Genomic DNA, 27,041 nt, shown 5'->3' with positions numbered 1-27,041 from the left:
ATTCAAATGTAACATTTTATCAGATGGCACACAATAATTTAGGGTCACTGGATGCATACATTCAGTCCATTTTACACAGGCCATTTCTAGTTTTTTGGTTTCCTAAATTTAATCAGAATTTTTTCAAGATCTTCAGAATGCAACTGATATAGATAGTTTTTGTTATTTACTTTTTTTCTTTTAGTAATTCACATTTGTCAGTTGTAACATTTACATATGGCATGGGCAATTCATTTTCAACCAGAAATGAGGTAACCGGAAATGACTTATGATGCTTAGACATTCTTATGCCTCTTCCGGTTACCTTATATCTGGTCCATGGAGCTTCCCAGACACGTCCAAATGCTCTGTAGCCTGTTATTACAAAAAAGGAGGCGGTGAATTATAGTACTAATTTTAGCAAATGTGCACATTTATTAGAGCTATTTCATTTATGCACTTTTAGGGTTTGAAAGCATAGCACTGGCACGTTTTAATTCATGGGGGAGGTGCATTATAGTACATAATAATAATATATATATATATATATATATATATATATATATATATATATATATATATATATATATATATATACATATAGTACTTTTATACTGATAACTGTGTAAATATCATGGGGGAAGTGCATGCTTGTACAGGGGTAGATACAAATATTTGGACTAGAAATACAATACAAGCACTTCAATACTAGGTACACCACTTAAAGGCTAAGTTCACCCTTTTTTTTTTTCTAAAATCCAGCTGCCATATGTACCAATATACCAGTAATGTACCTCTGTTGCACAAAAATACAAGCTTTCTTTGATTTTGAAAACAAGGCCTACCGCATCCATGGCTGTAGTTTGCATCTCATTTCAGAAACTTTCTGGTACATAGACAGGACACAAAGGAACGACAAGCCAGTACGACCCAGGAAGGAGTTTATAAGCTGACCTCATTAGCACACCTTCACCCATTAACTTAGGCTGGCCATACATTATACAATTTTCTTATTTTTTTTAAATTTACCAAAACCATATAATATATAATATGAGGTCAAACCTAAACATTTTCAATGTGTATGCAGTCAGGCAGGCCCTTGCACTACACAGTTAAAGGTAAATCTAAGGAAAATGGAATAAGAAAATTGTATAGTGTATGGCCAGCCTAAGTTTTCTTAGAACCCCCCCCGGCATTCCTCCATGTGTCCATTTGCCTGACTTCCCCAGCATTCCTTTAGATGGACTCAGACTGCAAGCTAAACTCCTTGACGCCACATGCAGCCCATGGGACACCCCTGATGTAGTGCAAGAGCCTGCCTGATTGGATACAGAGTGATTGGATTGATAGTGTGTCCTTCTATTATATAGTTTTGGTAAATCTATTTAAGATTGTACAATCAGATTGTATAGTGCATACACATAGCCAAGTATTTTTCTACACAATTTTTTTTATTGTGCATTAAAAAAAAAAATTAGACATGCTATCTGCCAATAGAACTTAACCAAAAAGTGCATTCTATACATCCAAAAATATAGAAAATATACCAAATCAAATCATTATTCAACCAAAAAAAATGTCAAAGCAATAACTCCAAACCCAATAATAAATAACACGTTATCTCCTCCGATTCCACAACATGTCTGGTTGACGAAAGGCCGTTCAGAAACAAATTGAAAAGCACGAAATGAAAAGCGCAAACTGAAAAACGTGAAAAGAAAAGTGCAAATCAACGCTCACTAAACTTCTATTAACACAAAATTAGGAGAAGGAGACCAAAGGGTGGAGCTAAAGAGCTGAAAAAACACGTAGTACGTCTAGTATGTCACTACGTTTGTAATTGTTGACCAACATTTATGTGACCGTGTGTAAGCAAGACAAGCTTGAGTCAACACCCTTCGAACAAATTCCACAGTTTTGTTGTCAGAAAGTCCGATCATGTGTACGAGGCATTAGTCTTCAGTACCATCTGAACATTCTCCTGCTCGTACACCTAAGTATCTATTCATTAAATATTTTTTCTTTACCATTCCTTTTACAATACATAAAAAATAAAAATTGGTTTATTTTGTATATTAACTATTTTAAACTGGCCACGCATGTGACACATTTCTGACACTATCAACTCCTTTAAGTAGGAATGAGATATACGCTTTCTACGATGTAAGGTTCACATCTAGGATATGGGTTGATATTGATGTGGTCAGTGGATCCGCGCTACAGGCTATGTTTGCAACTGCAGCCCCCCTATGTAGGCAGGGGACACCAACGTGTACCCTCAAAAATAGATATAAAAATATATATAGGGAGTGGCGCTGTGCATAAGGGAATAATAGGCGTGTAATGATTATCTAATAAATATGATGATGGTGTCTACAAACCTAGTATAGAAGACGGCAAAAACGGTAAAGATATGGATCCAATAATATGTATCCCACCTGGGAATCAATAAGTGCTGATAAAAAATGAGAATACAAGTAGGTGTTCAGTACAACCTTAATCCCATAAGCAAATTGAAAATTAGTGATCTCTAATAGTGTAATATAATGTGCATGACAAGTGCCAGGATATCAAGTGCAATTTAATTGAGTGTTCCAGCCCCTGCTGGAATGAACAACAAGTGATGTGTGAAGGAGGGGGTTCCACAACCCTCTGTGGTGCAGTTCTAAGAAATAGAAATAGAAAAAATAAAAAATAAATATATATATGTGTAGGTATATATAAAAGTGATTTTTTTTTTGATTTTTTTTTTTTTTTGATTTTTTTTTTGATTTTTTTGTGATTTTATATATAAAAAAAAAAAAAAAATCACTTTTATATATACCTACACATATATATATTTATTTTTTATTTTTTCTATTTCTATTTCTTAGAACTGAACCACAGAGGGTTGTGGAACCCCCTCCTTCACACATCACTTGTTGTTCATTCCAGCAGGGGCTGGAACACTCAATTAAATTGCACTTGATATCCTGGCACTTGTCATGCACATTATATTACACTATTAGAGATCACTAATTTTCAATTTGCTTATGGGATTAAGGTTGTACTGAACACCTACTTGTATTCTCATTTTTTATCAGCACTTATTGATTCCCAGGTGGGATACATATTATTGGATCCATATCTTTACCGTTTTTGCCGTCTTCTATACTAGGTTTGTAGACACCATCATCATATTTATTAGATAATCATTACACGCTTATTATTCCCTTATGCACAGCGCCACTCCCTATATATATTTTTATATCTAGGGTTGATATTGATGTTGAGGAGAATTTTGGCCTATTTGTTTACAAATGGGATGAAGCGTTCAGGAAAAGTAATTTAGTAGCAATTTAAGTGGAATATGTTGTGGCAATTGTCAATTTTGCTTTAACCACTTGCTTACTGGGCACTTAAACCCCCTTCCTGCCCAGGCCAATTTTCAGCTTTCAGCGCTGTCACCCTTTGATTTTTAAGATTGTTGCTGCTGCCAGGGAAGGAGATTGACAGTTTTAAGGTTGAAAGTTAGATGGTATGGGGCTGAGATTAGGTGAAATATCCCCAGAAGTCAAGAGAAGCAGGATGGTGAATGAGGTGGGATGGGAGTGAGATTTATATGAGGGCATCTACCTCAGTGTGCTAGTGGTTGTCACAGTGTGTGAGGTTGAAATGAACAGTAGGTGATGAGTGCAGTAATAGGGAGAGGGCAGGAGTGATGGTGATATATAAGTTGTGGGGTGGAGAATAGGGGTAGAGGAAAGGTAATTTAACCTTTTGCATCGAGCACATGCAAACATGTTACCTCTCAGCGACTGGGCCTTGGCACGGAGCAGCCACACATTTGCATGCAATAGCGCTTATAGAGCTGTGCCGAGAGCATGCGCCCTGTGCACTCTCGGTACAGTTACTGACGGCTAACTGAAAGCTCCCCTTCGCTACTTGCGATTGGGAGCTTTCCGATCATGTGACCGCGGTGACAGCCAATCACAGCAGTCACTTGACATAAGCCCCACCCTGCCTCCCGGCAATATAAAGCCCTTAAAGGGCCAGCAGACACCAGCTCTAAGGGGTTAAGGAGAGAGCAAACCATAATGAGAAGGAAAGGGAGAAAGAACATGTTTGAGGGTGGAAAGAGAAGAAAGCAGACTGGAAAATAAACTACTGGATGAAGAGATACAGGTTTACATGCAGTCTGTCTGGAGTGGAGATCTGTTGTTTGTCGTTGCTTTCTTGGTTGTGCCTTATTTAAGTGTACTGTAATTAAGCAGATGTACATGAGGCCGAGATGGGCTGTGTCAGTGCCTTCTACTCTCTGGAGCTGTCTTTCCCTTTTCCCTTAAGGTCAAATAAACTTATACTGAGAGGGGATGAAGGAGTGTTTACCAATTATTCAATTAGGAGTTGATAAAAGACTCATGTCAGTTAAAGCTTGTCACACAGACTGCAAGAAAGGCTAGAGTTGTAAAGATAAGATTAGCTATTTTGATAAGGAAAGAAAAAGGGAGGTAAGTATTTGTCAATTAATAATTTACCAGATGGCTGGGGTGGCATTTACCAAAGTATGGGGTTGATTTACTAGAACTTGAGAGTGCAAAATGTGGTGCAGCTGTGCATGGTAGCCAATCAGCTTCTAACTTCAGCTTGTTCAATTAAGCTTTGAAAAAAAATAAAAACATGAAAGCTGATTTCTATGTGGAGCTGCACTAGATTTTGCACTCTTCAGTTTCAAATGAGATAATGAGACATTGGGGTTGATTTACTAAAGGTAAATCCACTTTGCACTACAAGTGCACTGCAAGTGCTCTTGGAAGTGCACTTGGAAGTGAAGTCGCTTTAGATCTGAGGGGAAGATCTGAAATGAGGGGAAGCTTTTCTTATTTTATCATCCAATCATGTACACGCAAAAATGCTGTTTCTTAATTTCCTTGCATGTCCCCCTCAGATCTACAGTGAGTGCACTTCCAAGTGCTCATGTAGTGCAAAGTGGATATGCCTTTAGTAAATAAACCCAAGTGCCTTATTTTTAAATGCTCTGTACTCCTCCCCGCGTCTCTATGGTGATGCGGGGAGGGGAGGAGTCAGCCGGGACGGAGCCGGGAGAGGAAGCCCAAGAATTGGGACTGTCCTAGAAAATTCTGACCAGTTATAAGACGAGTGAAGTTCATATACATCTTAGCAATTTATATTCCACTGTGATTCTGACGAAGACCCAGCTACTCCATGCAACGTCGGCTTTTTTTTTTCCAGAGAAAGGGCTGGACACACCGGTTCGCAGTTCATCCCAGGACCTCCATCTTTTCAACCCCTCCGGATCTCCTACACCTGTTCACCACCTAAACCTGTTTGACCCAACTAAGCGTATGTCTTTTTGATCCGGTAAGCCTCCTTATTGTCGGTGGTGGTGTTCTCTTCACTTCAGATGTCATGCACTTATTGATATGTCCTACACATGAAGTCACGCATTATCTATGGACTATCATTTTGTACGAGTTACATATTTATGGCAGACTTTTGTCTAATTTATATCTAGAGGTCTACTAGCCCATGGACTCCATTGTCTTCATGCTAGACATTTATGGTTTTTTGTACTAGCGCTACACTTATTTTGTTTTTTTTATATGCACATATCCTACTGGCCGTGTTAGCTACTTATTTTCCTCCCCTAGGGCAGCGCAGAATTACTTGTTATATTTTTTAGTAATGTATTCTGGCCATTAAAATTAACTAACCTTTAAGTGCTAAATTTGCCTTCTGTTAATTGTGTTAAGACTCGTTTACACGTGTTTACATACGTCAAGCATTTTTTCTGCCAAAAAGATTATCTTTTTCTGCCTCCAAATGCCCCTCCCTCTAAACTCCTCTAAAGGCCTACAGTATGTGTGCGTGGACACATAGGCTAACATGCAGGGGCTTTTAGAGGAGAAAGAAAATTCCAGATGTCCCTAAGAGCAGCATTAAAAATGTCCAGTGTGCATAAGGCCTAAAGAGTGACATTAAAATACACATTTCTCTTAAACAACATGCTTGGGGAATGCCTTAAATCTGCATAAATTATGCACTGGTACAATGTATTAACCAGTTCCCGTCTGCGCTATAGCCAAATGACGGCTACAACGCAGGCCTTAATTGCTGGGAGGCCGTCAGTAGATGTCCTCCCGTGCATGAGCTGTCTGCGCGCCCCCTGAGGGGTGCGCATGGCATGCGCTGTGATCACTGAGTCAATGAGACCGACCCCTTACCATGTCATTGGCTGATCACGTGATGTAAACAGAAGATTGGTAACGCTGACAGCATGAGGAGAAAAAAAGCCGATCATTGGCTTACGTCAAAGGGACATCATAGGGAAAGACATAGCCGCATCATCTGTGCCCACCAGTGCTGCCTGCCAGTGTCCACCAGTGCCAACTGCCAGTGCATATCAGTGTTGCAAATCAGTGCCCACCAGTGCCACCTACCAGTGCACACCAGTGCCACCTATCAATGCCCATCAGTGCTGCCAATCAGTGCCCATCAGTGCTTCATCATCAGTGCCACCTATCAGTGCTGCCTATCAGTGTTACCTATTAGTGCCCATCAGTGCCACCTATCAATGCCCTTCAGTGCAGCCCATTAGTGCCCATCAGTGTCACCCATCGGTGCCCATCAGTGCCACCTATCAGAGCCCACCAGTGATGCCTCATCAGTGCCCATCAGTGCAGCCTATCAGTGCCCATCAGCGAGGAGCACGCCCTCTGACGAAGTGATGACAAAACACGTCAGGGCGTGACCACACAGCAACCTACGTCGTCGGCTTTCCTGCTTACCTTACCCGGGAACACCGCTGGAGCGGTGATAGGTAGACAGGAGATAGCAACCTTTTATTTATAGCCGTTACATGCTATTTTTAACTCATTTCATTGAAAGTGCACAACCTTAAGGAATATTTAAATAAATACCTTTTAATTACTGGATTATGCTATGTGCATTCTTGTCCTCTGCTTGTGATGAGCAAATATTTAGATAGAGATGTGCAGTGTGTGCTGACAGCAACCATTGAAAGACAAAATGCATAACCCAGTATTATCTGGTAAGTGGATTAACTTGGGGGAGTTTTACACACGCGGTGTGGTGAAGGTGATCGGCTTGAACTAAAATCTGCAATTATTTTTTTCTATGACAGACAATTTCATATTCACAACTGCTGATTTTCACTGTTAAAGTGGACTTTTTAGCAATCACAAAAAACACTTTGATTGTTTTAGCCCTACTAATGTTTTTGTATTTCTTTGCTCTAACATTTTTCTGGTACAGGTAGACACGTTTCACACGGAACTTTGTGCTTTCTCAATACCACATACAATTGTAGTCCACACATCATATATATATGGTATCACTGAGTAAAAAACGTGTGTATAATCAATCAACTGCAAGTCATCAAACCGAGCTCCACCCGTGTGTGACGGGACATATTATAGTTTACAAAATAAATATATAATCAAAAAGTCCTCACACAAAAGGTTGAACTCATTGTATAGTAGTTAACTCAAAAACATGTATATAATAGCAAAAAAATTTATAAAAACATTTATGTATACTTATAGGGGGTCCATGCTCTGACTTTGCGTAAACTTTTTTTCAGGATAATCAGGGGTTAAAAGTGGATGATTCCTTTGTGTCTGCTCAGTCTGAGCCATGTGGGAGCTTTCAAGATGCGTGTGCATTGCAATACCTTGAGGAGTTACAGGGGGAATCGGTTCCAGCCATGACGGGACACTACTCCTCCTGTAGAGTTCCCCTTTAGGCTGCATTCCGATTTCTACCCTATTAATTCCAGAGATGATAGAGATGACTGACAGGTTCCTTTCACGGGGGTACAATAGAGACGTTATGCGTAGGGCTGTAGATGCCATGGATACCATCCAAAGAAGTGCATTACTACAGAATAAAAAGAAAAAACGGCTGATCGTTGAGGTTCCAGTGTTCTCTACTCCCTACAGCCTCGAATTTGGAAAGATTAGGAGGATAATAGAATGGCATATTTCTATACATAATGATGATGAGACCTATGCCAAGGTTTTGTCTCGCCGGGCACCTGCTTTGGGTAACGCTTTATTACCGAGCTACGTATTTCAGCTCATGCAACCAAAAGAAAACATGGTTAGACTTTGTAGCTAACTATTAATGTGGGGCGACTAATTGCCCATGTTGTCCTCACATTATTAGAGGGGAGAGTTTTCAATCCAATGTTGGTGGTGGGGTTTACAGTGTCAAGATGTTTTTTCAATTGCAACACTAAGTTTATTATTTATTTAATAACGTGTAAGGAGTCCGGTATCCAATATGTTGGATGCACCACTAGACTGTTAAGAGATAGATTGCATGATCATATTTATGATACTGAAAAAGAACACACCACCAATGTTGCAAAACATTTTAATGAGGCTCATAATAGGGATAAGTCTTTAATACAGATCCAGGCTATAGAGAAGATTTTGACACCCAGGAGGGAGGGTGACCGTTTTGGTGTTCTGTGCAAGTGTGAAGTCTTTTGGATATTCATTTTGCAGACCAGAATTCTGAATGGCTTGAATTTTGAGTGGGATTTAACACACTTTTATAGTTAAAGGATAAATCAAATTGGATCCTGGGTGGTAATACTTTGGCTTAATACTTTGGTTTTCTTGTCTTTCTCCCGCCTGTTTTTGATGGTTCAATTTATTTGTCAGTAACCAGCCTAAATATATAAGATATAAGTTTTGGGATCATATGAGGAAGCCTTGTTTTTAGTCACTTCATAAATCAGATTGGATCCTGGGGTAATATTTTGGCTCAATACTTCAGTTTTCTGGTCTTTTTCCCTCCTGTTTTTGATGGCTTGATTTATCTGTCAGTAACAAGTTATATAATATGCAAGATAGTTTTGGGATCATTTGAGGATACTCTGATTTCAGTCGCTCCATCCATCCATGAAGATGTGTATATTTCTGTGCATGGACCTCCTATAAGTATGCATAAATGTTTTTATACTTGTTTTTTTTGTTATTATACACTGTGCATGTTTTTGAGTTAACTACTATACCATGAGTTCAACCTTTTGTGTGAGGACTTTTTGATTATATGTTTATTTTGTAAACTGGAATATGTTCTGTCACACACGGGTGGAGCTCGGTTTGATGTTTTGCAGTTGATTGATTATACACACATGTTTAATACTCAATGATACGATGTGTGGACTGCAACTGTATGTGGTATTGAGAAAGCACAAACTTCTGTGTGAAATGTGCCTACCTACCTTTTCCCTCCCCTGCTTGATCAGTTGTGGTTGTTTTTATGGACTTTGTTCTATAATAAAGCATTATTTTTTCAAGTATTGAGTGTGCAGCCATCCAATAATTTGTATACGTGAGAGGCTGCAGCAGTGGCAGGGCATGCACCTCAATTGCTGTGCAGTCTGAGCATCATGGCCAGCTAACATCACCTGTGAGTAGTGGTTTCTTATTGAACACCCTTTAACTTACTCTCTGTGAGTGAAAAATGGCTTCAGGAATCTGACTATGCCTCTCCAGCTGCCCTCTCCCATGGTAACCTTCCCTGGACTCACTCACTCAGACCCACTGGATGTGAGGGAGGTGGAATTGTATTACTTCTATTCCCACAAAGTACTTAACAAGTTCTTCCTATACCTCCATCTCTACCCCTGTCCTCTTGAGGATTATTGTGATTAATTGGCCTTCAGGGACCAGTGTCCTATTTATTGACAACTTCTCTGCCTTGCTACCCTATTTTCTTTAGTCTGAAATACACCTGTCATCCTTGGTGACTTTAACATGCCTGTTAAAGTTAACACCCCAGCTATCATTCAGCTCCTCAACTTAACCTTGTCTTCTGGCCCAGGGCAATAAACACACACTTTTATGCACTCTGACAGCAATACCCTTGACCTTGTATTCTCCCACCTCTAAATTCCTTGTCTCAAACACCCCTTTTCCTCTTTCTCTGACCACAACCTTATCAGTTTCCTGCCCTCCAAATCTTTAACTCTCACCCCTCCAACCAGCAAACAAAAACCCGTAGAAACCTTTGCCAGTTTAACCCTACTTTTCTCTAACTTTAACCCACCTGGCTGTTCAACTTAAGACCCATCTCATTATTTATTTACAAATGTCTAGAGTGCCTAGTCTACAACTGTCTGAGCCACTATCTCACTGTTTAACAAAAATTCCAACCCATTTTAACATGACTTGTGCCCACAACACTCCACAGAAAATGCCCTCCCAAAATAAATCTCTTTCCTGGTTCTCCTTCTACCTATCTCAGTATACCTTCAGTGTCATCTACAACTCTATCTCCTCCCCTTCTGTCTCTCTTTCTGTAGGGGTTTCCAAAGCCCTGCACTTGTTCTCTATCTACATCTTCCAAGGTAGGCTCACCCCTTATGTCTCTGAGTTCTCATGCATTACGAACTTCCAAATTTACATAGTTGCATCAATGTCAAAACACTGCCTAAACTCAATCTTTCAAAAATTGAGCTTGTAATAATCTTCCCGCTGCGTCCCCTTCACCAACTTCTGCATCAAGATTAACAGCACTACATTCAATCACCCTGTTAAGCCAGGGTGTTAAGTGTAATACTAGATTCTCCTTTTGGCCCCTGGTCCGATCACTGTCCAAATCTTGCTACCTTTATTTTCAAAACATTCACCCCTTCATGACAAACGACACCACAAAGCTTATTATCTCTTGCCTTGACTATTGCAACTCCCTCCTTGTTAGTGTACCTCTACTCCTAACCAACCAACCACAGTATTTAGCTCACCAAATGCATAACATTCAAAATAATAACTACAACATACAAAACCATCTACAAATCTGCCTCAAGCCACAGCACCATCCCTATCTCAAAATATCACTCAAACCATCCTTTACTGCTGTTTAGTCACCTTGTTGTCTTATCTCTTTAGGGAAGCCTATGCCACATCTACCTATAATTTTTTTTTTTACTTACTCCATCAGCTAATCCATCACATACCTTTTGTATCACTTGCCTCCTGCATAATTTTTCAATTCTGGCGGCAAGTGACAGTGTGATTTGGGTCAAGTGCTACAGAATGTGAGATTAGAATGGCTACAGAGTGCCTCAGGGGCCATAATTACATATAATGTCAGCAATAATGACATTCCAGGGCTGGATTACAATCAGTAGACAATAGTCCCACTAGCAGTGTAAATAACAGAAGAGTTGGAGATCTCTAGAAGAATATACAACTCCCCTTTGCTATAACAAGTAAACAATAGAACATGATCATAGGTGTGCGTAGCCTATTGCATTAGGGTGTGCACCCCAAAACTCAAACAGACGTGTGTGTGTATGGGTATGGTGGCAGAAGAATGAAGGGACACTTCTCAATTTAATGTAAGTGGCAACCTTGACCCCTGCAGCCAGAACTATGAAAGCACTATCGAATTCTGCGGCTCTGAGCTGCTGTATCCCTCCACAAATTAAAGGAAAGGTCCCCTGTCTTACATTGACCACACTAATTATTTTGGACAAGTTATTAAAAAAATCTTTAGACGGTCAAACATGGACTGTGAATTTGGGGGTGCTGAAAGAGAACCTGCACACAGAACCATATGCTTATGGGCACCAGTGATTAGGGTGTGCCCAGGCACACCTGGCACACTCCCTGCGCACACCTATGAACATGATGAATTTATGCATAATCTAGAATTCATTTACTGCAACATTTAAAATAATAACATTTCTCTTTATTCTATGACCACGCCACCATCTGCTTGGCTTTTGCATGTTCTCCCTGAGCCTGCGTGGGTTTCCTCCGGGTACTCTGGTTTCCTCCAACACTCTAAAGACATGCTGGTAGGTTAATCAGATCCTGTCTAAATTGGCCCTAGTATATGTATGAATGTGTGTTAGGGACCTGAGATTGTAAGCTCCTTGAGGGTAGGGACTGATGTGAATGTACAATGTATATGTAAAGCGCTGCGTAAATTGACAGCGCTGTATAAGTACCTGGAATAAATTAAAAAAAAAATAAATTCTATTACTTTGGTAAAGGAAAAACCAGTACATAGTATATACAGTATATAAATGTGAATAAGCTCAAAAGTAAGCTATCTGGTTTTGGTACATTTTTATTTCAATGTTGTTTTTAGCGTTTATAAAAATTATTCTTTCTATCATGTTTTATAACTTATGTAATACTTTTAGTTAACAAATAAACATAATATACAGGATGCTTCCCTAAAACAGTATTTGCACTGCATAGTAGGCTTTTTTTTATAAGAAAGCCTAGCCCTGCTCACTTTGTAATTGCCTATATCTAATTAAAGATACATATGTCTCTGAATAAATATAAGAAAGGAGAGTGTCCCTCCTTTAACTGATTAAACTGTTTGTGAGTAGGGATGAGCCCGAAGTTCGAGTCGAACGTAAGTTCGACTCAAACATCGGGTGTTCTTCTGTTTGCCCTTATAGCGAACAATGTGGGGTGTTCGCGGGTGTTCGCCTGTTCGCCGAATAGCGAACAATTTGGGGTGTTCGCGCCAAATTAGAAAGCCGTGGAACACCCTTTAAAAGTCTATGGGAGAAATCAAAAGTGCTAATTTTAAAGGCTTGTATGCATGGTATTGTCATAAAAATGATGTTTGGGGACCTGGGTCCTGCCCCAGGGGACATGTATCAATGCAAAAAAAAGTTTTAAAAACAGCAGTGATTTCAATAATGTTTAAAGTGAAACATTAAAAGTGAAATATTCCTTTAAATTTCGTACCTGGGGGGTGTATATAGTATACCTGTAAAGTGGCACATGCTTCCTGTGTTTATAACAGTCCCTGCACAAAATGACATTTCTAAAGGAAAAAAGTAATTTAAAAGTATATGTGGCTATAATAAATTGTCGGTCCTGGCAATACACATAAAAGTCATTGAATAAAAACGGCACGGGATTCCCCCACAGTCCATTACCAGGCCCCTTGGGACTGGTATGAATATTAGGGGAACCCCGAACCAAAATTTGAAAAAAAAAATTTGCATGGGGGTCCCCCCAAATTCCATACCAGGCCCTTCAGATGTGGTATAGATATTAAGGGGAAGTCCAAGCCAAAATGTAAAAAAAAAATGGCGTGGGGTCCCCCTCAAATTCCATACCAGACCCTTCAAGTCTGGTATGGATTTTAAGGGGAACTCCGCACCATAATTTAAAAAAAAAATGGCGTGGGGGTCCCCCCAAAAATCTGTACCAGACCTTTATCCGAGCACACGACCTGGCAGGCTGCAGGAAAAGGGGGGGGATGAGAGAGCACCTCCCCTCCTGAACCGTACCAGGCCACATGCCCTCAACATGGGGAGGGTGCTTTGGGGTAGCCCCCCAAAGCACCTTGTCCCCATGTTGATGGGGACAAGGGCCTCATCCCCACAACCCTTGCCCGGTGGTTGTGGGGGTTTGTGGGCGGGGGGCTTATCAGAATCTGGAAGCCCCCTTTACAAGGGGACCCCCAGATCCTGGCCTCCCCCCTGTGTGAAATGGTAACGAGGTACAAATGTACCCCTACCATTTCACAAAAAAAGTGTGAAAATGGTAAAAATGACATGACAGGGCTTGGGACAAGTCCTTTATTAAAAACATAAAAAAATAAAAATGTCCCACAAAGTCCTCTTCTTCTTCTCTTGCTCTGCCGACGGACCAAAAAAGAAAAAAAAAAACCCTGCACACTACCACCGATCTGCCCCCATGGTAGGCACGCACTGTAATGACCGTCCTCTCAGGTGACAGTTCTTTTATAACTGAGAGCCCAGTTTTATAACTGAGGGCAGGGCCACCCAGTGACATCACCGGGTGGCCCTGCCCCCTCTGACGCTACAGGGAAGCCATAGGGATGTCCCCGTCCGTCAGAGGGGGCGGGGTCACCCAGCAACATCACCGTGTGGCCCCGCCCTCTGTTATAAAAGAACTGTCACCTGAGAGGACAGTCATTACGGCGCGTGCCTACCATGGAGGCAGATCGGTGGCAATGTGCGGGTTTTTTTTTTTTTTCTTTTTCAGTCCATCGGCGAAGCAAGAGAAGAAGAAGAGGACTTTGTGGGACATTTTTATTTTTTATTTTTTTAATAAAGGACTTGTCCCAAGCCGCGTCATGTCATTTTTACCATTTTCACACTTTTTTGTGAAATGGTAGGGGTACATTTGTACCTTGTTACCATTTCACACAGGGGGGAGGCCGGGATCTGGGGGTCCCCTTGTAAAGGGAGCTTCCAGATTCTGATAAGCCTCCCACCCACAAACCCCCACAACCACCGCACTGCTCCCAAAAAAACGGCCATTTTAAAACTTTTTTTTATTGATACATGTCCCCTGGGGCAGGACCCAGGTCCCCAAACACTTTTTATGACAATACCATGCATATAAGCCTTTAAAATTAGCACTTTTGATTTCTCCCATAGACTTTTAAAGGGTGTTCCGCGGCTTTCGAATTTTCCGCGAACACCCCAAATTGTTCGCTGTTCGGTGAACTGGCGATCAGCCGATGTTCGAGTAGAACATGAGTTTGACTTGAACTCAAAGCTCACCCCTAACAATGAGCATCAGCATTCCAGGTTAGCCTGATGTTCTTAGTATTACCGTTAAGTTTGGACATGAACATCTGGAGGCTCAACATATCACTTTCCCAAATAATAATCAGGTCGTCTATGTACCATTGGTAGCACTTCAATTGTGTAGGTCTATTATTAAAAATGGTCTCATCTTCCCATAATGACATAAAAAGGTTTGCCACACTGGGTGCAAAACGAGCACCCATTGCAACTCCAAGAATCTGTAAAAAGAACTTGTTGTTATACCAAAAGTAATTTTTGGCCAAACAAAATTCTAGGGCATCCAAAAGAAAATTATTATGTATAGAAGAAAGGTCAGATCCATCAAGAGCCCATTTAAAGGCCTTGATGGCATCCTGATGACCTATAATTGTGTATAATGAACCAACATCCGCCATAACGAAAAGGCTGTTGGCTGGTTAACCCCTTCATTGCCAGTCACATTTATACAATAATCAATGCATTTTTATAGCACGGATCGCTGTATAAATGTGAATGGTCCCAAAAATGTATCTCCGCCGCAATATCGCAGTCGTGATAAAAATCGTAGATCACCGCCATTACTAGTAAAAAAAAAAAATAATAATAAAAATGCTATAAATCTATGCCCTTATTTTGTAGACGCTATAACTTTTGCGCAAACCAATAAATATACGCTTATTGCGATATTTTTTACCAAAAATATGTAGAAGGATACGAATCAGCCTAAACTGAGGAAAAAAATTGTTTAAAAAAAAAAAATTGGATATTTATTATAGCAAAAAGTAAAAAATATTGTGTTTTTTTCAAACTTGTTACTCTTGTTTTGTTTATAGCGCAAGAAATAAAACCGCAGAGGTGATCAAATACCACCAAAAGAAAGCTCTATTAGTGGGAAAAAAATTATAAAAATTTCATATGTGTACAGTGTTGTATGACCATGCAATTCTTATTCAAAGTGCGGCAGCACTGAAAGCTGAAAATTGGCTTGGGCAAGAAGGGGGTGAAAATGCCCTGTAGGCAAGTGGTTAAGTTGCTCAGTTAGGAATATCATGCATAGTAGAGGATATGGGATAAATGACAACAGCAATGTTACAGGCATGTTAATCATAAACTCAGTAACATACATGTAAGAGCATGCTAACCTCAATAAAAAATTTAGGAAATTTGGAATCATCAAACTACATATTTGATTTATACATGTGGACATCGAACAAAAACTAGTAAGAACCGAAAAAAAGAAATATAAAAAGAAAAGGATAAACAACAGTTGAAAACCCAAGATGCAGCCGCGTCTCAGGAGGTCTTGGCAAGGACCAAGAACCAGGGAGGGACAAATGAGAGACTCCAGCAGGGAACATTAGTGATGGGAACCATCTACTCTCCTTAAAAACTTGTCTTTGCTACATGTGAATGATAAAAGTAGCAAACTAGCAAATGTCAAACAAAACATTTGAACCCCATGGGGATAAGGTCAATTACCCATAAAAAAAATTTGGGTAACTCAGAGACCTGCGAGCCATGTCAAAACACCAGACATCCTACCAGTGAAGGATATGTGATAATATGGAAGAAATGTCCCAGGCGGTTCAAGGAGGTTGTTTGGAAGATCAGGGGCATTGAGGTGTGGTGATAAGTCTCTTCGACTGGCCTCTGACCGGGGTCCAGACACATATGGGGGTGGCTGGATTAGGGTGGTTTGGTGCGAGGGGAGGAAGAAGATCCTCATCAGGCAGGGGGGTTTAAGCTTTTCATGAAGGCAACTCCTTCCTGAAGATCCCAGAGGCTGTATTGGGCTCCATCTTTAGACACAATAAGGCGAAAGGGAAATCCCCAAAAATAGGGAACTCGGTGGAATTGCAGATGTGCAGTAATAGGGCGGAGGTTTCTTTGTTTGGATAGGGTAGTAGGGGAAAGATCGCTGATCTGGATTTTTTTGCCCTTATATGCGATTTGGGATTTGTTGCATGAAGCTAAAAATTAAACTGCACAATAATATCTATGGGCCTGGCTCCTGATGGGGGTTTTGGGCCCAGGGAGAAATGTGCTCTGTCCAGTCTCCAGTCAATGTCCACCACTGTGGGGGAAAGTGTATTAAAGAGACTCAAGAGGTATGGGCGCAGGGTATTGTCACCTACAGACTCAGGGATTCCACGGAAACATAGATCTTGCAGTCTCTCTCTGTTCTCTAGGTCCTCCTGCTGTAGCTGCAGTTGGGAGACCAAGTGTTTGAGGGAATGGTTTTCCTCCTCCAGCACTTGGACATAATTCACCATCTCATTGAATTTTAGTTTCCAGAGCATCAGTGCGCTCGCTTATTTGGGCAATTTCTCCCCTCAGCTCTAGTGCAATTTTACCCACTTCCGCAGCCATGTTGCGGGTAATTTGGAGCAGGAAATTCTGCAATTTTTCATCCAGCATGTCCGGGGTTAAGATAGCCTGTGCAGGGCCGGAGCGGGAACTCCATCCCAAGAGCGGATCCATCATAGCGAAGGGATCTGCAGGGGAACTCGAGGACGAGGTTTGAGGCCTAGTGATATGACGGTCCATTACTGTTCCTGATCGCAGCCCAAATATAGAACAGTAGTAGTGCTGCTTCTGGCCGATTTTGCCCATGGGGTGCCCACTACATGGGGAAGATGTATAGGCTTACCACTGAGGCTGATTCAGGCGTGTGTAGCGAAGTGGAGAGCCGACAGGTCCCGGAGCTCACCTAAGGCACATCCGCCATGCCAGAAGCCGCGCATGGGCCCCTCCCCCACCTATTTTTTTCTTGTTTTTTATGGAGTCCATACAATTTTTTTTTTGTTGACATCCATACAAAACTCTTTTTCAAAGTTAGAGGACTGACCTTTTTTGGGGGAAACCACAATCTGTTTTTCTTTTTTGTGTGGGGTCCTTTATTAACATTCATACAAGACCCTCAATTAGTATAAGGGTGTAGGTGAAGGGAATTCCCAACCATGTGTTTGCAAGCACAGGGAAACATCTGTGATATGTAATTTATTGTTAATTTAAACAGATTTTTTTAATTCCCTGTAAATGTCGGTTTTACTGTAGTAGATTGTATACATGGTACAAATGTGCCACTTCACAGAAAGTCTCAGGACATCCCACAGACATCTTAATCAAGGGAATTTTGCATTTTTAATATTGCCCATAAACATTATTAACATTAACATTACATATACTGTATGCAGCTCCACTGCACTGGGCTTTTTTCTGTGGGGCTGCACGCTCCCAGCACAGAGAATGGGGTCTCACCAGGATCTCTCGATTCCGGGTCATCTGATTGCTGTGGTAGGCTCTGATTGGCTACCACAGTGATCAGTCACTATGAAGCCTCCCCTGTGTTTTTCTCTCTCTGTGAATGGAGAGGAAAGATACAATGTGCAGAGAGGGACAAAAAAGTGTGTGTGAAAAAAAATAAAAAATAAAAATAAATAATAAAATAAAAAATAAAGAAAAAATACCTAGCTCAAGGTTTTATTTGGTCAGTGCCAGGGTTAGTGTTTGAGTCTAGTAAGGGTGAAAGGTCAAGGTCAGAGTCAAAGGTCAGTGTCAATATATTTTAGGCAGGATATTTTTTTCTAAATTAGCATCAGTGTCAGTGTGTTTTAGGTAGGACAAGAAAAAAGCAACACTATTGCTTCTGGGCTGTAATATAAGTACAAACAACAACTGACATACACATATGTAGTATCACTGCTAACAATAAATATACAGCTACATTTAAAAAAACATTTTTTTACTATTTTGGGCCAGATTTCCTTTTATAATACCAAAAAAATCAGGAGATATCCATAACCATTTACTACCAAATGAAATCCCAATTTGTCCTGAAAATACAAGGTATAATCCACCTGGATGAACAAAGTAGGTGTGATGATATGTACAGTTTTACTAACACATGTCAAAATTTCAAAATTATGCTTAGGCATTAAGATTTGTTTTACCCTTAGGTGTGAAGGGGTTAGAATGGCTGCTCATTACCAAGCAGAATTAAATACATTGGTTCATATTCACCAGGGCACTGCCCAGCTTCCCATACCATTTGTTTGACAATCCTTTCCTTATTATTTTAGAAATATGCCTTTTTTTTTTACATTTGGCCCTCATTGACTTCAATGGAGCTTGGATTCACTACCTCAACCTTAGTAATGTTTGGTGAACCTGCCCTAAACCAAACTCAGGTAGCTTGGCTCATCTCTAATCAGGGGGTTGAAAAAACACATTTTTTTATAAGTTAGTCCTGACCATAATAGATAAAAACATGTGTACAAAATGCTATATATATTGAAAACAGAGATCTGTCTTACTGTCTCGCACTCGCATTTAATTATAAAATCTTAGAAAACCACTGGAAAAGATCATGTTTAAAAATAAACATTAAAGCATTTTCTGAGATACTCTAACCCTCCTATACTACGGTCGCCAGCAACCATTAGATGAGAGATGAGTGCAGCTCACCCAAGCATGATATTTTAATAAATGGCACACAGCCAGGGATCTAAATATAGCTTCCAATGCAAAATGCAGCTATTTACCAAACAAAATATTATATAATAAATGTCTAATAAAATTATATTGCTGTGAAAAAATCCTGCAGTCAATAGTAAGGTAGCTTTGGTCCAGCAGAGCATACAGTACTTAAGGGTCTTAAGCTGATGACACCCTATAATATCTAAATAACATTTATGGCATGAAAGACAAAGAGTATTTTCCAAACAAACTTAGCAAGCAGAGTTTCTGTGGTAAAAGAGTAAATTAATGATTTTGAGATTAATAGCAGTGAATCATTAAATTTGCATGCTCTTTAAAACCACTGGTTTCTACCAATGTCAATGAGCCTTCTAATTACAGGTTATTTTTACATCTGAATTTAGACTGAAATCCTATATAAGTTTATCCATTGTGCGTTATAATAAGGTGTATAATCACTTTTCCATACCAACTGCTAATCAGTTTATAAACTTAAATTATATAAAATAATCTGTGCTCCCATAATGCAAAAAATGTAATGTATATTAGCAGCTAGCTAAATGGTATAGACATCCAATTAAACCAGGTAAAAACAAAGAATGGTGGTGCTTAACCCCTTGCCAACCAGTGCACGATGATATATGTCGGCACAGTGGCACAGCTGGGCAAATGGGCGTACAGGTACGTCCCCTTTAAATCACGGCATAGTGGGCACGTGCGCACTGCGGGCGGGCCACATGCGTGCCGCAGGCGGGGCACGCGTGCCGCGTACTCCGCTAGCGTGCTCGTGGGTCCCGCGGACTCGATGTCCGCTGGGGGCCTGCGATCGTGTCACGGAGTGGCAGAACGGGGAGATGTGTAGACATGTGCACACTGAAATATTTTGTTTCGGAATTTCGTTTTCGTCTGAAAAATACATTTATTTAGTTACTCCCAAAATTCGTTTTTATTTATTTTGTTTTTCGTTAAAAATTGCATTTGTCCGAAAATCCAAATTATGGTCGAATCTGTCATTGAAGGCTTATGGTGTCTGTCGAATGTTCAAAGAAGATTCAATGGAGCAGCTAAACTGTATGACGCTGTATAGTTTACCTGCTCCGCCGACTCTTCTTAGAACTTTCAACAGACACCATAAGCCAAAGTACGTGTGTACTTAGTTCTAGCTATTTTACTGCTCCTTCCCTTTGGTTACAATCAGCCAATAACATTCATCATCATTATTTTTATTTATCTTTTCTCCCCTACGTCGAATCTTTTCTCCCCTACGTCAAATCCTTTCTCCCCTACGTCGAATCTTTTCTCATTATGTCAAATCTTTTCTCTCTATGTAGAATAATCTTGGACTAATAGAGTTAAGGTTAGGCACATTCGACCACAGGTTTGATGGACACAGATTGTTATTGTCATCATCATGTCGAATCTCCTATCTATATCGAACTGTTGTAGCAACGAAAACGAAAATAAAGCAGTTGTTTATGTCGGATCTTTAGTTTTTCGGATTCTGCACTTTCGTTATCGTTTATTAAAACGATAACGAAAATACCTGAAATTCGGATGAAAATGCATTCGGACGAAAACGAATGCACATGTCTATAAACAAGGCATTTCCCTGTTCTGCCTAGCAACATGACAGAGATCTACTGCTCCCTGTCATCGGGAGCAGCGATCTCTGACATGTTCTAGTGAGACAATCCCCCCTACAGTTAGACTCACTCCCTAGGACACACTTAACCCCTTGATCACCCCCTAGTGTTTAACCCCTTCCCTGCCAGTGTCATTTACACAGTAATCAGTGCATTTTAATAGCACTGATCGCTATATAAATGACATTGGTCCCAAAATAGTGTCAAAAGTGTCCGATGTGTCTGTCATAATGTCGCAGTCACGACAAAAATCGCAGATCCCCGCCATTACTAATAAAAAAATAATAATAATAAAAATGCCATAAATATATCCACTATTTTGTAGACGCTATAACTTTTGCTCAAACTGATCAATATACGCGTATTGATATTTTTTTTTACCAAAAATATGTAGAAGAATATATATCAGCCTAAACTGAGAAAGAATGTGTTTCTTTATATATTTTTTGGGGATATATATTATAGCAAAAAGCCAAAAATATTGCTTTTTTTTTCAAAATTGTCACTCTTTTTTTGTTTATAGCACAAAAAATTAAAACCACAGAGGTGATCAAATAACACCAAAAGAAAGCTCTATTTGTGGGAAAAAACAGACGTCAATTTTGTTTGGGTGCAACGTCGCATGACCGTGCAATTGTCAGTTAAAGCTTCGCAGTGCTGTATCGCAAAAAGTGCTCTGGTCAGGAAGGGGGTAAATCCTTCCGGGGCTGATGTGGTTAATACAATCTTTATTATCTTTTACAATAATTATATTATTTACAGTATAGATTCCTTATTTAACTGATTCCTCTGCAGAAAACATGGTAACATCTAATCAGGGCTTTTTTTCTCAAACAATAGGTGCTGGAACTTAACCATGGCCCCACCCCTCCCCCTACAAACACCCTCCAACTCACATCAAATAGTGGGTGTGTTCAGTCAAATTTCGAGAAAACAGTAGGAGGGTCTTAAAGGGGCATTAAATACCAGGATTGCATTACATACAGAGTGCGGAGCTGTCACTTGTAAACACAGAAACCAGACTTCTGTGTTTACAAGTGATTGTGGTGAGCAGACACCAAAGGGTCTGAGCCAGAGGTGGTGGAACTGAGTTCCACCAAGTTCCCCCTGAAAAAAAGCCCTGCATCTAATAAATCCCCCTCAACAGCAGTGAGCATTTGCCTCCACCTTTAACTGAATAAGTAGAAACACCTTTAACTGAAGCAGTAGCGAACTACTGTGTATCCACCTCCAAATAAATGACACATCATGCAACTTACCAGATTCTTAGAACTCATAAAACAAATGGTCTAGTAGTGCTTAAATAAATACAAGGTAACCATAGAAGCCAGTAATCCACTTTATCAACCATATCTTTTTTTTCCATAAACACAAGCAGCTCAGTAGAGGCACATCCTCTGTTTGTACCTCAACCCTTAGACTCAGGTGACTTCTATTGCTAATAATACTAGACCAAAGGTATCCATGAATCTAATTGTTTTGCATCGAAGCTGCTTAGGTGTTTTAAAGTGACTTTTTAAATGAAAACTAGCTAATATAGATTAATATTATTACATGTATTTATATATCACCAACAATTTTCCCAGGACTTTATCTACTGTATATTCACATCAGCCCCTGTCCTCAAGGAGCTTATGATCTATGGTCCCAATCCCAATCCCACATTCACATACTAGGTCCAAATTATATTGGAGCCAGTTAACCTACCAGCATGTCTTCGGAGTGTGGGAAAAAACTCGACCACTTGGAGGAAACCCACTCAAGCACAGGGAGAACATGTAAACTCTATGCATTACTAAAAGCAACCCGTCACCTTCATTGGTTTGGAAAGTGGTTGGAAGATGTAATTTATTCTTTGATATATTGTAACACAGACAATGAATGACATTTTATTTATGTATTTCCTGATATAAAGTGCTACAATTTGAGACATAGACATAGGATAGTGTTTTGTTCTAGAGACTTTCAGTAAACAATTTAAATATGCTTTGCAGACAAACTGTAAGGATGAATGTTCACACAGTTTTTAATTTCCTTCATCATATTTTGGCTGGGCTCTCCCCCATGTGTATGACATTAAGCACATCTATTTTGAATTAATGACATTTTTTAATAATTAATCTTAATTTAAAATTAAATTAAGATGTTTATCTAATCAGAATAATCAATTCAGTGGAACTTTTAAAGCCATGGACAAGAGGAATCAAATATTGAGTATACAGTAAATAAAACAATTTATGTATGTATGTTATAACAGTTTAAAATGATTACAATAACCTATGTTGTAGGCTAATTATAAACAATACATCTTGAGAGCCAGGAACAAAAGTCATTATTAATTTGAAAAACATAATTTTGTCATCTTCTATATTTTGCAATATATTGCTTTACATCACTTTTTAAATATAGAACTTTGCAAAAACAACAAAAAAGTTCAGCATTCCTATCATTGAAAAGGTCTACAATAAATATTTGCAAGAATTAAAACAACTAGTGTTTGCAAGATGGACAAACAGTACAATATATACATATATACATAACAATGCTTAAATATACTGTATGCCCTACTACTTGTGCTGACAACCTGGTACAATATAAGCTTCACAAACTAATATGTGATAAATCCTACTTTCTAGAACTGTATACGGTCCCCTGAGTTATTTTCAGCTTTTATATCTAAAATCACATTCTTTAATGATACATATTTCACCTTAATTTCAAACCATCAACCCCCTTGACTTGAGGCAAGGGTCCCATCTGTCAAAATATCATCAGTATCTTTCTCTAGAAATGTGCATCTGTGATAAAGGTTTAATGAATGTAAATATTCTGGTCAAAATGTGGTCAATGTCTTTAGTGTTAACATTACACTGTAGATTACCATTTGATATGTGTAAACATTTTTACATAGTTGTCCTAATACAGTTCCTCGCTCTCTCTCCCTACTTCATGCCTCCTCTTAAAGTTCCCATAGATTTGAGAGAACAGTTGAACAAGCAGGCATGACCTGACTACCCTCAGGCACAACTCTGGACTAGCCTGTGCATAAATATAAATGCTTGGATAGGCAGAGTAGTCATATTTATTGTCATGGACAGAAGAATAGATAGGTAGACACTGCTTGTGCTGCTATTCAAAGGGGACTAGCAAGTGGACCTGTTTGATCGTTTCTCTAAAAATCATGTGCAAGGTTCCTATACATGTGATGTTGCCCCATCTGGCTAAAATCAGTTGGATCAGGCAACTATTTTCTCAAGTCTATGAGGTTGATTTACTAAAGGCAAATCTACTTTGTAATACAAGTGCACTTGGAAGTGCAGTCGCTGTAGATCTGAGGGGGACATGCAAGGAAAATAAAAAAACAGCATTTTTGCTTGTACATTATTAGAAGATAAAATCAACAGAGCTTCCCCTCATTTCTTATCTTCCCCTCAGATCTGCAGCGACTGCACTTCCAAGTGCACTTGTAGTGCAAAGTGGATTTGCCTTTAGTAAATCAACCCCTATGGGTAGTTTCCTTTAAATCCTACATAATGACAGCTGGCTGTCAGTTATGTGTTCTCTGCTGTCCATATTTCTGCATAGTAATAGGATAATGTATAAATTATTACACAAACTTTTACAGGTACTCATCAATGCCTTTTACAAACGGCTTTTGTATTGAACTGGTAACAGCATACATAGCAACTGAGAAAAGTTATATCAAACTGTAATATCATTACTGCATTTCCTAATCCCCTTGGAACTGGGTTATAATGTACAGACACTTAACAAACAGTACAGCTCATAGCATAGTTATTGAATATAAAGCAAATAACCAAACAAATGCAATTTAGTACTCTGCAAAAAAGTGAGTCACTCTTATGTAAAGCTTTAGAAAATGTAACAGCAATAGGATCGTACCTGTGAAATCAGCTGAATCAGAAGTAAAACAGGTTCCAACAGTGTAAATGGTATTTGTCTTCTTTAAAAGCAGACCCCTTTAGAGAGATATCCATTAACATTGCAAACTGAACTTTCAGCAAGCTCAAACACATCCACGATGATGCATGTAATCTTCAGGAAACAAGAATAGTTCACTGAAGATCCCACTGTAGTTCGATCCTAGTATGCAGTAGCTGATCCAGTGACTCGCATCCTTTTCTTAGTTAAAATTCTGAGCAGATATCCCTGCTACCCTGAGTTTACTTGATGAGTTTAACCCTATCGAAGCTGTAAGGCAGAGAATAAATGATTTTGACAGGACCTTCCATTGAGCTGCAAACATAGCTACTGTCAGATTCTCTGTTCTCATTCCTCTCTTTCTAGCTTTCTTGTTAGCTCAGATTACTATTAGTCAGATTGCTAGAAGCATGGAAATGGGCGTAAGCAAAGAGGTTTCTTGGCTTTTGACTCATTCTTTAAGCCCTTCCCAGTAAGAGATGGTTTATTGTGTCATTTTACTTACAACTCCACCTCGTTATCTCTGCTATGTCTCCCCTTGCTGCTTCTATTGTGCATTACCACCATGCACACATTAATGGGATTTATTCACATTCTATGACTCATTTCAGGATAATCGTTAATAGGGGGCATTCTAAAGAAAGCAAACTGACATTTAACTGTCAGGTAGGAATAAAAGCTTACATTTGCATTTCTTTCTTGACATATTCCAAAATGAAAAAAAAACATCAAAAATATATTTCTAAAAATAAGCAAATAATCCAAAACCAGCTCTCTCAATAAATGTGCCAATAGGTAAAAAATATGTAGCCAAATAAGTAATACTAGCTATGCATGCCAGACAGTACCAAGTCAGCTCCTCTATAGCATGAGGGTTGAAGAGGGTGTTCAAATCTTACAACAGAATTATATGAATAATTGGAACATGGATACGTTCCAGAATCCATCAATCTTGTGCATCTATAGGAGGTGCTCCCACAATTTTATCCTTGGATTTTTTTTCCGCAGCATGTTATCTTTTTTCTTTGTTTGAGCCTAAACTCACATTGATGCGATTTGGCATGCAATTTGACATGTCAAATCAGCGGCTTTTGTCGGCAATAGCACTGTCCGAATCAGTGTGAAGCCAACTTTGCAGCTCTGCACCTATTCCCAAAAGTAGTTTCTGTACTACTTTTGGTGACTTTGGGTGCAATTTCAATAGACATCTGTGTAGGAACCCTGCACAGATGTCTCTGAAGTTGCCCCCGAAGTCGGACTGACATGTGTGCATGAAATTGTGCAAGTTCAGCTGAACTCGCACAATTTCAATCCTGCAGCAGTGTGAAACTGGGCTAAAGAAAACCTGTACTGAGCTCTAGTTGCCTGAATATCTCAGATTTAAAGTCACTGATCAATCTAAAGCCTGGTACATGCTATTAATTTTTATTTTTCATTCAACTCAACGGGCTTAACTAACAAAAAACAGACAGATCGCTGTACTAACATAAATGATGTTAGTACAACAATCTCCCCTGCTGTGATATTGTAGTCTGACAGGGGGACCAGCCCCCCCACCAGAACACACTGGATGCCTATTGGATGCTGGTTTTCCAGCATGCCGTTTGACAGAAGCCGGCCCTGCTTATTTGCTTTAGGTCAGTTCCTCATAAAATATAAAAAACTTGTTTCCATGACCAACGTATTAAAAAGACACTTGATTGACTCAGTTTGCTAAATCCCAAAAGGTACAATGGCCACAATTTGGTATGTTTTTTAACATCTATGCAATATTGGTACAAGACCGATACTTGATATATGCAAAATCTGTATGTGTGTTTTTTTTATGATACAATAAAAAACGTTGGTAAAAAAAAAAAAAATACTAACACATGTTATTTAAGGCTGTATAATTTAATAGCATGGTAGGACATCATGCACATTGGACATTTGGCCAACTCTCTGAGATACCTTTCCTCCTGGGGTGTGAAAAAATGTAGCGCTTAACAAAATATGTGCACAAATAATGAATGCAATGCTGTGAAAACAATACGTATAAGGTCCAACATATACAGGGGTGTGACTATGAGTCTCTAGCCCCAAATCCTAACTAGGAAATGGGAAGGCAAACAAATAAAAGTCCTCAAACAATGAAGTGAAAATCTTTGGCGTGCAGGGAATAATGTGAAACGTCCACACTGGTGAATCCGGAAAAATGAAACAAATGGGTACTCTTACCAGAGCAGGTGGACCCGGATGTTAGCGACACCGAATCATAAAAGCTTAACGATCGAATCCGTGGCACTCTCCGATGAGGGTAGAGGTCCAGGGTCTTCAATGGATGGCTCCAAAGGATCTCAGTGAACTCGATCCGACCAGGAAGCGGACATCTCGGAAGGAACCTTCTGAAAGCCAGTAGGGTGTGCAGACTCTGCTGTGAAGAGTACTGATTAGGACATCTCCAC

General features: G+C 39.6%; 1 protein-coding gene across 3 annotated transcripts in view; it reads right to left on the bottom strand.

The window, feature by feature from the left end:
* Positions 1–25,025, bottom strand: part of SLITRK6 (SLIT and NTRK like family member 6) — a 223,193-nt gene extending 198,168 nt beyond the window's left edge. For 2 of the 3 annotated variants that reach the window (XR_012241574.1, XM_073614364.1), the window contains exon 1: positions 24,559–25,025. The gene's annotated coding sequence lies outside the window, so the exon portion shown is untranslated. Of the gene's footprint in view, positions 1–17,794; positions 17,841–24,558 lie in introns of those variants that run through there. The other variant, XM_073614365.1, reaches the window with a different exon arrangement.
* Positions 25,026–27,041: the final 2,016 nt, after the last annotated feature.

Source organism: Aquarana catesbeiana, linkage group LG02 (assembly GCF_042186555.1).
Source record: "Aquarana catesbeiana isolate 2022-GZ linkage group LG02, ASM4218655v1, whole genome shotgun sequence".
Taxonomy (NCBI): domain Eukaryota; kingdom Metazoa; phylum Chordata; class Amphibia; order Anura; family Ranidae; genus Aquarana; species Aquarana catesbeiana.
This window is presented reverse-complemented; position numbering and strand designations above follow the sequence as displayed.